General features: G+C 34.5%; 1 long non-coding RNA gene across 1 annotated transcript in view; it reads right to left on the bottom strand.

Moving 5' to 3' along the window:
• Nucleotides 1–13,964, bottom strand: part of LOC137857648 (uncharacterized) — a 695,515-nt gene that overhangs the window by 597,464 nt on the left and 84,087 nt on the right. The gene's annotated exons all lie outside the window — the stretch shown is intronic.

The raw sequence follows: 13,964 nt of genomic DNA, 5'->3' as shown, positions 1-13,964 counted from the left end.
CCTCAGAAAAATTTGTGTTGATGTGGTGGTATTCATGAACTAAAAGAGCAGCCCCCACACAGCCCAAAGTGAGTCAGGCTGATCATAAAATGCAAGGGATACAGCCTCCCACATCTGATTCTAAATTCCCATTCATTCTGCCAAAAAAAATAAAAAAAATAAAAAAAATAAAATCATTTGCTCAATCTGGTTTGAAGATTGTTAAGTACTTCTGTGGCCAGTGAGAGCATAGCAAAGCATGCTACAGCCTTTAGATATTGCTGCTTAATGAATTAGACTGGAAAAGTGTTTTTGAGGCACCACAGTGGGAATTAATTTTAAAAGAACAGGAATCAATGTGTCTAAGCAGCAGAAGCAGATTAGAGAGACAGAAAATCTCCACGAGGAAAGGTGTAAATGGCTGCACAGAATACCTGGGAGAAAGAACATTTTGGGGGCAATAGAATGTGGAAAGGTGAAGAGCTGCTCAGAGCTGGAAGAAATATGCACAAAGAATGTAGGGCTCTCTGGGTCATGAATTGCATGGAAATATAATTTATATGCATAATTTCCCTATATGTTTTTTCAGGTTGCCATTAGCACTTTTCAGTAGCCATTCTTCAACCTGGGAAAAATGAATATATTTCAATCTGTATTAAATCCAGGCTTAATTGCAAGATTAAAACAGGCTGTACTTCAACGCATGATGTTTGAGAGCAAAGTACTTCATTCCCTTCAACTCCTACTGCTGAGAAAGTGAAAGAATATCACAAATATAATACGAGAATATATTAAGTACTGGCAAGGCAAATATAAAATTGTTCTTTGCTTACCTTCCATCTCCATTGTCCAGTCCAATGACTGGAGTTGGATCCTTTAGCACCGGGTTCAAACCATCACAATCAGCTGCACAACTTCCACTGCCACCTGCGCTCCTCCCTCCTAGTGAATTTCACCACCTCACTCATAGCCAGTCTTACCTACACGCATCCAGGGACTGTGGTATAACATTAAAGTCAGTGCAGTATTAAAGGTAGTGTAGCCCTAAAGGCAGTAATGGCTGAAAAAGTAACTGGCAGAAATGAGACATAGTTTGAGAGACGTACTTCTGTAGTCCTTAGTCAAATCTTATTTCAGATTCTGTTTTGTCTCATTTCCATTTAATTATGATTTTGGATTGTATCCCTCTAAATCTGTACTTCATTATTACCACAGTATATCTGTTTTTTTTTTGAATGGCACTAATTGGCATGCTTGCTGGCAGTCTCAACAGAGGCCAAAGATTGAATGTGTATGAAGAATGAATTGTCACCTTCTTCGAAATTGTTCTTCTTAAATAGGGCAGAGATATGCAGAGTTTGTGGGCACTGATCATGCTGAACATGCACCCTGGAGGCTGGCTGGAAATGCTAGCAACCCATCAGCCACCAGCCAAACTCCTCTTCAAGAGGCCTCACACACAGCCATTTCCAGGACCAGAGAATAGATGAACAGCAGACTTCACCTTTAGAGGACTTGTTATTTTTAAAAGTAGCAAAACTCAAACATACAGTTAAAATATAAATGCCCAAATACCTGTGACTTTCAGCTTCTGCTGCAGTATAAATTGGATATATTCCCATTCATATTGAAATGTTAATGCAAAACATAAATCTAAAAGGTAAAAAAAAAAAAAAAAAAAATGGCCAGCTTGGAAAAAGATAACGTTTTTCATCTATGCAGAAGATAATGATACAATATTCAAGTTTTCCACTCTAAAGGTAATATTTTTTGTCTAAGTCAACATACTTTACCATTTTTAAACTTTTCTCATCATATTTTTGACAGCAGGTTTTCCAATTTTGACAGCTTTTAAAAAGTAATTTTAACAGACGAGTGATTTCTCCTCTCAGCAAAGTCAGATTATGTGAAATGTCAATGTAAAAACTATATACTGTGACACATAATCATTTTTCATTGAATTTACTTATTAATTTTACTTGCTATTGCTAATAAAATGTAAGTGCTTAGCTAATTGTATTGCTTATTTAAATTTTTTAAAAGAATGTATTCTAAAACTGCATTTTTTTCTGACTACAAAATTTCTCAGAGGCAGCTATAATTTGTCACCCTTCCGATTTATTTAAAGAAGAAGAATTACTATCACAATTGATATTCCCAGCTGAGCGGCCAAAGAATGAATCAGCAGAGAGGGGTTAAACCAACCTTTCATCCGTAAGGGTGGGCTCTTTCATTTAAAGGTTGGCACCTATCTGCAGAATTCTGCAGGAAAGCTTTTTTAGACATGGTGCATGTACTCCATAGAAAGCTTCAGACTTTTATTATCTGTGCTGTCAACCAGGCACCTTCAGTAACAGTAAATTCAGCAAACAGGAGGAAGGGAAAGCTCAAAGTTTTCTCTTCTAAATCAAGCTCAGCTCAAGTGGGTCATTAATGAGTTGGACTTGTTGCTACCTCTAAGGCATTCCAGTGTTTCTAAATCTCAATTTTATATTTCAATTTTGCAGTGAGTTTTATATATAATTGTCTGCTCCAGAAATCTAAAGGGATTAATTATTTCTATTCTAGAAATCTAAATTAAAACAAACAAACAACAACAACAAAACACCACTCTCAAGATTGGTACAGTAGGTAGATCTTGTCTTCAAAGATTTTGTGTTGCAAGTCCAAAGTCATGGATTCACTGCTGTTTTGTTCACCTGCAACAAAGACTGGAATGCAAACCCAGTGTACATGTCTTTGTTTGTCTCACTGCATTCAGCAAAACTCCAGTGCCCCAGAGAAAGTACCGATATGAGAGAAAAGAAAATGAAAGAAAAAGATTTTCCCTTTTTATCAGTCCTTGCAGAGTCAAATAATCTTATCAAGTATGTCTCCCAGAACAAAAAACTTTCAGTGTCAGTCCCTGTAATTTAAAGTATTTCTATATCAGCTCAACTTAACTGTCATTACAATCTATTTTGTGTTCCATTTTGATCCATCCTCTTCATATATCACTGGGCCAAAAGCATGCTTGCATTTGAAACCACCAAAGAACTTCCATGATGTAGGCTGCTCCTTCACAGTATTAATGTAAAACTGTTCTAAATCAAGCAATGTTCAATTATCCCTGAGAGTACAGATGACTTAGTTCTTCGTTAACTTAATTGTTTTCCAGAAAAAGTGAAATGTGCTGTATGCAAATTAAATAATACCAAGTGTCAGCACTTAAAAGAAATGCTCATTTAGCTTCAGTAGAGGGTTTTTTATTGCAAATTTTGTTCATTTATTTTGTAAGAAATTGTGTTTGCCTTAATTTGTTCCGAGTACAATACAATTGTGAGACACATTGCCTGCTGGCAAAGTTGGGATTGTTGTCAGCAGGAAATGGCAAACTAATAATACATGGTGGTAAAATATTTATGTTATAGTTTACTGGGAAAATGAATGTCATTTTCTATTTCATTCCTGCTTGAGACAGTACACAATAATGTAGTTGTTTTCCAAAATAAGCGGATAGGTTTCTAAATGCTGTGGTCTTATCTTGTAACCATCAGTTGAGAAAAAAAAAAAAAAAAAAGAGAGAGAAAGAAAGAATTTATAAAAATAGAGCCTTTTACTTGCTCCAATATAAGAAGTTTTAACTGGGAGTACATAGTGCAGTAATTAGTAGCATCTCACATTCAGTGTCATCGGACACTAGTCTGATAGATCAAATGCTTGTGTATGTGGCCTACATACTTCATTGCTCACTCATAATTTTCAATAACAGTGCTGTTCTCATGTAGGGAGGGGTGGTCCAGAGCCACTAGAGCACTCTGCAGGATGGTGATGTTCAAGTACAACACTCTGTTTATGTACTCCCCAAAGTGTATCAAAGCTCAGATCCACAGAAATAAAAGAAAAGTCAAACAAAACAAGCATTAGACTGCGTAAAATAAGGTATGGACAAGGCAAACAGGTGAGGTATTGTTTAGGTGGCTAAGGTAGATCAATATCTATGCTTGCAAGCCAGGAATTCTGCCTACTTTCCTCTAGCACTATGCAGATCATCTTACGGGCTGCAGACAGACTGTCGCCTAAATCCAACTGACAGACAACCTATTTCACCCTTGCAAAAATCATAGCCATCTTCATTCCTGCAGTTCATGAGAGAAAAATAAAAGCCTCCATGTGCACATGAAGTCATACTGAAGTATAGGCATGAAACAATGCTGCAGCTAACTTTTTTTTTCTTTTAATGTTATGTATATGATGAAAACAGTTAAGTTTTCTATTTCTTCAGCTACCAGACACAAGTCCACACATTTTTCCTAGACTGGCTTATCAAACACAATACGGTAGTCTTTCAGGTTTGAAAAAGATTCATATGACAAGCTGTTACCTTTCCCTCCTCTCTCTTCAAGTGATCTGTTTTATTATCAGAGATGTTTTGTAATTTCAGACAGGTAGACAACCAGACAACCCAGACCACAGCTACCAGAAGCAGAAATGGGATTTTCTAGGAAACCATAAAGTACTTCTCCAACACCAGAACTTCACATGAGAAAACCTACCTATAGAAGAGGATTAGCTACAAATCATGCCAGCTTCAGTACATAAGAGACAACTCCAGAAGCCTGCATCTTTTAGGTCTCAGATACACTGTATCACAACCTAAGTTTGGGGATGGAATCCAGGATAAGAAGACCTGTTTAAAACTTTAGAGAAAGCATCACTGGTGTTTTTATTAAAGATGGTGTACAGATACTATGTTCTGTTCACTTTTTAAATTGAAAAACCTACTCATTTCTAAATGAATTAGCAATGAAAATGCAGTCACAATTTCAAAATAATGTATATATCCATGTTTTAAGGGGGTAAAATATTCAGCTTTAATCTCTAGAGTGTAAAAGGTCACCTTTGTAGACTGATGAGTATCATATCTCTGAGCAATGAGAACAAGTGTGCTTTTCCTCAGTGCAACAACCCTAGTTACTCTTATATTGAAACCATTTTCCTGCCTTACCTTTCTTTATAGTAGAGGAAATGTAATTTACTTGTCAGATTGAAATGTTTGATATAAATCTTTAGCCTTTCTTTCAAACAAGTATTTCTGAAACATTATATTATAAACAAGTGGCATGTTTAATTAAACAACTGCTTTATTTTCAGCAGAACAAGGAGGTATGATTATATTAATTGAATAGTAGGACCTGTGACCAAATTTAAAGAAAACATTTTCAGCTCGACAAGGAGGTATGATTATCTTAATTTCAAAGCAAGACATGTGACTAGAATTGAAACAAAATATTTGTCTCTGTCTTCACAATTATTAAAAAATATTTTCATTGTAAAGAAAGGGAATACATGCAATTTACAAAGTATATAAAGATTAGTACTCTTGCTTCAAACCACAAACAGGCTAACAAATCAAAAGGAGTAAAATAAAAGTCTTAGAGAAAAGTATTTCTATAATGAAGAGTATTTTAACTGAACTGCAATTTTAACATATTTACTTTTGAATTAAAATACTATGATTCTATTGCATGATAGCAAATCTCAATGTTTCGTAGGAATATTTTTCCAACTATGGAAAGAACCAATACATAAGTTTTAATCTTAAACAAAGCTTTTATTTGCTTGAAACAAGAAAAAGCAAGACATGCACAATGTAAATGCTTGTGACCAAATGGAATTATCAATGAAAAAGAAGATGCTGTTAAAGGAAATGTATATTGATTTATAGTCCTAATTACCCATGTTTAGATTTGTTTATTTAAGTAAACAGATTAAATATTTTTGATCCAGATGTGCCAATTTCCATGCTGTCGTTTGCCTTGCAGAGATCATAGAATTTTTGCTTTTATCACATTCCCCTGAGTACTTTCATGTTTTTGTTAAAAAGCAGTAGTTGGGAAAACATGTCAGATGCTAAGCACAAAATCCACAATGCAGCACCATGGAAAAAAATGTAACAACTGTTTTGGAAGAAATGTCTGTAAGTCAACCGACATACTTACAACCTACATACTTACATACTTACAAATGACTTGCCAATTAATGTTTAATTAGCTTTAAAGTTACACCATGGCATGACTTTGTGTGCTAAATAAAACACTTGCTGATTTAGCTGTTGTATGACCAAACAACAAAAATTAACGGATATGCTTTCAGAGAACAACTCTAGGTAAAGTTTTATTGCTGTTTGCGATAGCACTGGGATCCAATGCTAGCTAGAAATGAAGCCAAAGGCTAAGTAATATCCTCAAGCAAGTTGTGATCATTAGAGATGTGATTTTTTTCTTAACAACTGGCTTAAAATGGAGCTTATACTGAAGTGCATAAAACATGCTACTGTCTGGGACTCGAACATTTCTCATCCTATGAAAAAGCTTCATATTTTACTTCAGCTGTAACTAATGAGACTCCTCAGGGATTTAAGTTGAGTATACTATATGAGTTCACTGTATCAGTAGCCAACATATCTAACAGTCTGTAGGGTACTCATTAAGGATATTTCCCATCACAATTAAGTTGAATATGAACATTGCTTAAGTAACCTAAAAACATCAATAAACATCAGAAGTATTATGTAATAGTATTTTGTATAGTAATGTTCTTTTGTTAAATGTAGACAGAAGATTATCTCCCTCTAATTTATTTACCTTTATACAAGTAACTGCAATATAAAAGGACAAGTCTTCTTATACTCACACAAATTGCTTAGATGTCAGTGGAATTATTCATGAAGAAAGTTAATGAAGTTTAGTGCAAGATTTTGAATTGTTAATTTACTTTTGGGGAAAAAATGTATATGGGTTAACGAAGATGAATTTTTCATTTTCCTGATAATAGGATATCTCCTTAGACTCTTCCATGACATATCTCATCAAGATTCATCATTCAACAAATGATATAAAGAAATCTTAAGCAAGCATTCACATTTTCTAATATATGTGAAGCCTGTTGAAAAGAAATAAGAACTGTCTTTATTTTTGTGTTGATGTACAAGGCTAAGCCGACTGTCCACACTAAACAGATAAATGAAAACAACTAGCTTGCAGGAGAAGAAAGAGACAACAAAATGACGATGAAAATTTTAATGGTAACTTTTGAATATTTCTTTGTAAGGCATATTTATATACCTTTATATTCAAGACCCGTCTGGACATCAACCTGGGCAATCTGCTCTACAGAACCTGCTTTTGCAGGGAGGTTGGACCCGATGATCTCTTGAGGTCCCTTTTAACCCCTAGAATTCTGTGATTCTGTATTTTTCTAGTTCTGAAGTCCTTTCATGAGATCAGTAAAATGCTTTGCTGATTCAAGTTACACATTTAACTAATGACTCTTTTCTACTTCTACCACTATCATTTCAGTACTTTACTTCTTCCCTCCTCTTTGTTTCAACCCTTCCCTCCTTCTTTCTGTCTGTATCCTCAGCTGAATTTTGCAGTTGTTCCCAAATCAAGCTGTACCTCCTTCTCTTTTGAGAAAGGAAATAGCTTCTATTAACACTTGTGATCCCCAGCCTACATGTGGTATTGACAAGAAAATAAAGGTCAGCCACTAGCTTTTGTGCTCATCACCCCAAAACCCTCTTCTGCACTTTAACACAGGAAATCACTGATCTTTGTGGGGCAATACAAATTTGCTTTGGTCATTCCTGCAGTTCAACAAATTGTGGCTGCTCTTTCTGCCTTTAAGGAACTGTAGTTTAAACTGCTGTTTGCTACAAACTCTGTCCCTGTTTCCTCCCGACAGTTGAAGTCACTGATCCTGAGAAGTCCTTCTACTCAAGTGAGCCTAAATAGCACCCACTCCCTTTCACACACCATGCAGCTTGGATAATTGGATGACTTCCTGTCCTTGGTCCCTGAACTTCATAATTTGGAAAGGTAAATCAGAATGACTGGTATTGAGCTGATCTTCCAAACTGCAAACTTGTTCACAACAGGAGGTATTTTTTTCAGACCTTTAGGACAACATCAGCATTGTTTTTTCCTAAATTACTTTTTTATTTTGTATTACAAAATTTCAGGAAAATCTCCATATTTGCTTGTCATTTTACCACGTCTAAGCCAACATCCATGTTGATCAGTAGTATTCCAGGCATCTTATAAGCAGCTGCAATATAACAGTGAAAGCAGCATATGTTCCACTTTTCTGGTACACCTGGAAGGACTACCCACATTCTTCAGTCAACCAATAACCCTACTTTGGGTTGTCCTTCTCATCCCTCTTTCTCCCTGTAAAACAATACGGTTGCTTAATCCTAGTAGTCTTGTCTTTTACTCACCAACCTTACAGTTAGAAATATGATAATATCCCTGTTATCTTTCATTGCACTGATTACAACCTGCATCTTCTGGATTTCTATTCCATACACTCAAAATCGTTCACATTAGAACAGCTTAAGCCATCTTTTTCACCATCTGTTGGGAATGATTCCTTTCTTGGTATTCTTTCACTCTGACTTCCCACCTAAAACTAAAGCCACATGCCCTCTTCTTTGAGTCTTTTCCTAGCAACACCACACTTGCAACTATAATCCTATACTCCCCAGTCACACTTCCTGGTGGATCAGTTATGCCACAGTTTTCTGATGCTGTTGCTTCTGCTTCAGACTCTGTATCTTTGTCTGTCCCATGGTACCAGCCCCCTTTTTGGACACTTTTTTTTTTTTTTAGAGTACCTTCCAAGCTTCCTAATCATTTTCTCTCATTGCTTTTACTTTACAAATATATTTGAAAAAGAATCCATTATCAGACCTTTTTCTCAGCGTGTCTTTTATCTTGCCCATTTAATTAGACTGAAGCAACCCTGGGCTAATAAGCCAAGATATATAGTTTTAAAACAGAAGCCAAATGTTAATTTAAGTGTGAGAAACTGTGCTTTCCAAGAAACATGGTAAGTCCTACATCTTTGTAACCTGTACTTTAAAATACAAGAACTTCATTCTATTAGAATACATGTAGATACTCACAATTCACGCACATCACTTTTGAGAGTCTACAGCAATATAAAATATAAATAAATAAATAAATAATCCACCCTCGGATGGGCTTGTGCTAATTCGTCACATGTGTGAAGAGCAAGAAGGTAAATGGGCTCATAAATGCAGAATAAATTCTTATATCTCTTAAACACAGGGTAGCTGTAGAATCAGATTTGTGGAATAACATTATAACTTCAGCTTGGATATTTAATTTTGTGCTGCTTTCTTCTTGAGTTCTTAAGTTTTATGCCATACTTTAGAAATCTTAGTTTCTGAAAGATCAACTGATTGTTCTGAAATTATAACAGTTGAATATGAATCAAATTACAGTATATTCAGATTCCCTTCATGTTAGTAGTACATGGTAGTACATGCTCTCCTGAAGGCAGAGATTAATTTTAGTCTCTAATTGCAGAGAGAGAAAGGTGTTCTGCATGGGAATCTTATGCTTTCTTGTCACAGCTTACTATTTGCCTTTATCTTACACAGACTTCTAGTCCCACAGATGACTTATTTTAGAAAGATGAGATTTCCCAATAGTTTATCACTCCTGCATTTGCCTTTTCCTGTGTCCCATGCATGCAGCTAAGTAAATGTATTTGAAGACTTTCTGTGCCAATTTCTTAAGATAATGATTCGATCTTGTGGCCATTAAACAAGGCTACTGTCTATACAGTTATTTAGTCAATGACAAATGCTGAGCCCCGAAAAACAATAACCAGAGCAGTATTACACAAAAAATAAATATTTTCCCATGTTTCTGAACAGAGTGTTAACATTAGGCCTAGCTATATATAAAAATTAAAAAAAAAAAAAATTAATAACTACAGCTAAAGATATAGCTAAAGAATGGATAGGGGTCTGTGAATGAACTCTGCCCTTTTTAATAATCTTAAAGAACAACATTTAAAGATAGTGCTTGAAGTAACCATAATAACTGCAGGCAGAATATATCTAGGGGATCCAATGACAGGGACTGTATATGAAATGGAAACCTCCACAACTTCCCATTTCCTAAGGAGTCTAATCCTTTCTTACTGCAACTGAAGACATCTGTCCTCTGTGAGCTTTTCTTCTTAGGTAGAGGGATGTTGGCATTACTCAGGACAATTCAAATGATTTCATCTGAAGAATCTGTAGAAAAAGTATCATGTAAATATTAGCTCAAATTTGAATATGAATATCAGTTTGACTGCATTTGTAACAAGTCAGATTTTATTTGACTTTTTTTTTCCTCATCTAAATATGTCTTTCCATTGAAGCCAAAATGTTTCATAAAAACGTGTCAGTTTTAATGAAGTTTTCAATGGGAATGTTCTAAATATCCTGGCTTGTCTATTTAGTCATTTCCTAATGAGTGAGTGAAACAAAGAAAGGAATGGGAAGAGAAATACATCCAAAAAAAAAATCTTTCTTTTTTTGGCCCATAAACAGTTATATGTAATTTTATGACATAAAAATGTTATGGAGAGTTTTGTTTTATTTCCAGGGAGGAACAAAAGAGACATCTCAAACCATAAATATTTTCATAGACTAGGAAATAGCACGTTGCCCTTAGGTATGACATTTTGATTTCTTCCTGCAAACAATGCAGTAAATCTGTAATAAGGAATACATAGGAAAACTTTTTTTTTTTTTCTCCAGCTTGAATTCATTAGTAGTCACAAAAGCAAGTTCCATTTGACTGTGATTTTTATATCTACAATTTGTTACATATATTGTGTTGGCCTATATAAATCAACAATTTAGAGAAAATAAGCAGTGCTAACAAACATAGCAAACACAAAAGACTGTGAGGATTATGATCAATGACATTTCAAATATCAAATATATTGACTACATACATATATCAGGTACCAGATATATTACATTCAAATATACTTTAATATCATGTTTATACTGGTTTCTACCAAAAAAAAAAAATGATTTAAGGACTAAAAAAAAATCAAATTTTAATTCAGGATTTTGAATTTTCCATTCCTGGGTAAGAAGAAGGAACAGAAATTATCTATAAGGCACTACATGTAATCCCCTATAGCAGCTAACAATTCAGTAGGTGCAAGGACTATATGAATTTCCCTTGATCTTCTCAAGAGCCAAAAAATTCAGCATGTAATGGCTGATCTTCCTGCCTCTAAAGATCTACAATATGAGCAACTGTTTGCTGCAAACTGTGTCCATGGTTCTTCACAATGTTCAAAGACACTAGACGTCCAAGGATGTCTAGTATGTCAAAAATCACATCCCAAAATTTTAGGATTAACTTAATTTAGGTTTTATAGCAGAAGGTCAGAAACTGGAGTTAAGACATGTCAGAGGTAGAGAACAAATGCCATAAGTCTCTGTAGTAATTTTAATATGTTAAATAGAATTCCTGTATAATCCATGGAATACTATCTTATTCTTCATTACAAACGAAAAAAAATATATATATTCAGTGGCTCTCTAGTCAGAGCTGGAGGAAAGTAACCTTCCTAGTTGACATTTGGCAACTGGTTTTACCTTCAAAGTCACAAGTACAATATTATAACTTTTGAAAATGAATCAATACAGCATACATGTACATTTGAGTCATTACTCAGATTTTAAACTGAGGTAAACTAGCATAATGTAGAGCTAACCATCTAGAAAATGAGAGCACAAATAAATTTGCATAGCTTTCATAATTAATAATACAATATAAATTGCAAATTGCCAAAATTAACAACAAATAGGAATGGTTTATAGAATAATAATTGTTCACTGACATAATCTACAAATAATTTTGCAGGGTAAAAGTAGTAGAGAATTTTGCATCCTGTTTGCAGACAATTTGAGAAAAAAAAAAAAAAAAGGAAAGGAAAAATTGACACATCATTTATTCATTCTATGTTGATCTGTTCAGTTTAGTTGATAATACAGCAGAGACATTTTCTATCGGCTTTTTATAGTGCAGTGATGTAACACATGCATGCAGCAGAGAAATGAGGAAGGCCATTTCTTGGCCACATTTTTTTTTAAACTAACAACTGTGTAGAGTTTCTTGAGATTACCCACACTGTTTACAAGGTGGTATATAAATCACCTATAAAAACATCTGTGAAGCACAGTATCTGCTAAATGTTAGTCGAGAATCGCTTCCTTTCAAAGTGATTATTGATCCACAGTTAAAACATCTTATAAAAACAACTATTTTGGAGAAGACTTACATCTTTCTACTGCTATTCCATTACATACTTTAAAGAGTTATTTTTAGAGGAAATTTCAATATTGCCAAATAATATTTTATCTAATTATAGATGCCTATGAGATCTAGGAATAAAACATTATTGGTATTATTTATATTTCTATAGTAAGGAAAGATAATGTCCAGGACTGGCTTTTAAAACTATTAATGAGCTCTGGCAATGTGAAAAAGAGATGGATTAGGTAGATGTAATGAGATATGATTAAAGGGTGTAGCCACTGAAGGGTGTTGGAGAAATTCTTTTCAGAAAGAGTATAATTAGTGTCTGATAAAAGTACTTAGCAGATGAGATTTTTTTAAGAAGAAAGGTTAAGATAAACACATACCATATGACAAACCTGTTTAATTTTTTTTTCCTTTGGTTCTTTGCATACTCAATAATCTGTTGAAGTTTTATACATAAATAACATTTGTTGAATACTTGATGAAACATCACAAGACAATTAAAGGGGTTTTTATTGCAAAAGATAGAAAGCAAAGAAAGTGTTGAAGTGTCCTATTGCATTTCAATTATGCATTTTTCTTTTGATTTATGGAACAGATAATAACATGCAACCTTTTTCTGAAATTAAACAAACAAATGAACTTCTCATAAAGCAAGATTTCTAGAAATTACTTAGCAACTTTCAAAGCACTTTTTATTAAATTAGAAGCTACTTCTTTTAGTTTAGGCTTTAAAATATGCAGCAGCCTACCCCTGCCACCTTTATATAAGTCTTGGATTTTTTATTTTTTATTTTTGTTTGAGCAAATATTATTTGGCTATTGAGCCAATAATATTTTGTACACTTTAAAATATCTGTCAAAATGAGGTATCAGGCCTTTGGTGCTTCACAGTTAGTTGTTAGCTTTTGGACCACAACTGAAAGCTGAAATATGCCTTATGTTAGTCCAGTTAGAGCACTCATAGATGTATGGCAGATGAATACGATAGATACTTAGTGATCCAAGATAAAGGTTCAACATTAAGGGTCTTTCAGAGTGCACTTATGGTCATGGATCCGTGTAAGGAATTTATCACACAAAACATGAAAACCTGAAATAACAAGTGCTGCTCCCCATGCACCCAAGGACTTCTCACTGAAAGAGTTAGTGTTTCATGATCTTCATTCTCTATTTCCAAGACCAGCGATGATGGATTCCCCTCTTGTTTTCCTGCCCTTATCATATTCTATAATTTTATAATGGTTCATTACAACAGAGCAGTATTCAGGATTTGAAGCATTTAAAAGTGTTCTTCTACTCATGTCTTCATAAGATTTAGTAAAGGTCAACCTTGGAAGCTGTAGCCTGACATGTGACTTCTGAACTGTCTTCCCTGAAAGCTAATTCAGACCATCTACCAAGAAAACCTACCTCAAGATAGCTGCTTCTGCACTTTTGGACACAGAATAAAGAAACTTTTTTAACAATAGCAGAGCAGAAAAGCAAAACAGTAAACCTGAGATCAGCTTTTACATGGGAATCACATGCTAATCGCACTATCCCTGTTTCAGGTTTTCCAAACCTGTAAATAATGAAATAATGAGCATCCTGCTCATTGCCAAAAAAAAAAAAAAAAAAAAAAAGCTTAAAGGACACAGCAGGAGCAACCTTTCTTCCTCTCTCTATATACAGGAACATCCATAGTTTCATGTGTCGGATTTGCTGTTGTGCACAATGCATGTGATACTGGTGTCCTTACAAGGAAAAGAGGGCAGTTTATGAAATTTGTTTCTTCTCCAAACATCAGGAAGGATTTCCAATAGTACTGAAGGCAGCTCCCTACTCTAGGTGCCAGAAAGCAGATTCAAAGTCAGT

Source organism: Anas acuta, chromosome 5 (assembly GCF_963932015.1).
Source record: "Anas acuta chromosome 5, bAnaAcu1.1, whole genome shotgun sequence".
Taxonomy (NCBI): Eukaryota; Metazoa; Chordata; class Aves; order Anseriformes; family Anatidae; genus Anas; species Anas acuta.
This window is presented reverse-complemented; position numbering and strand designations above follow the sequence as displayed.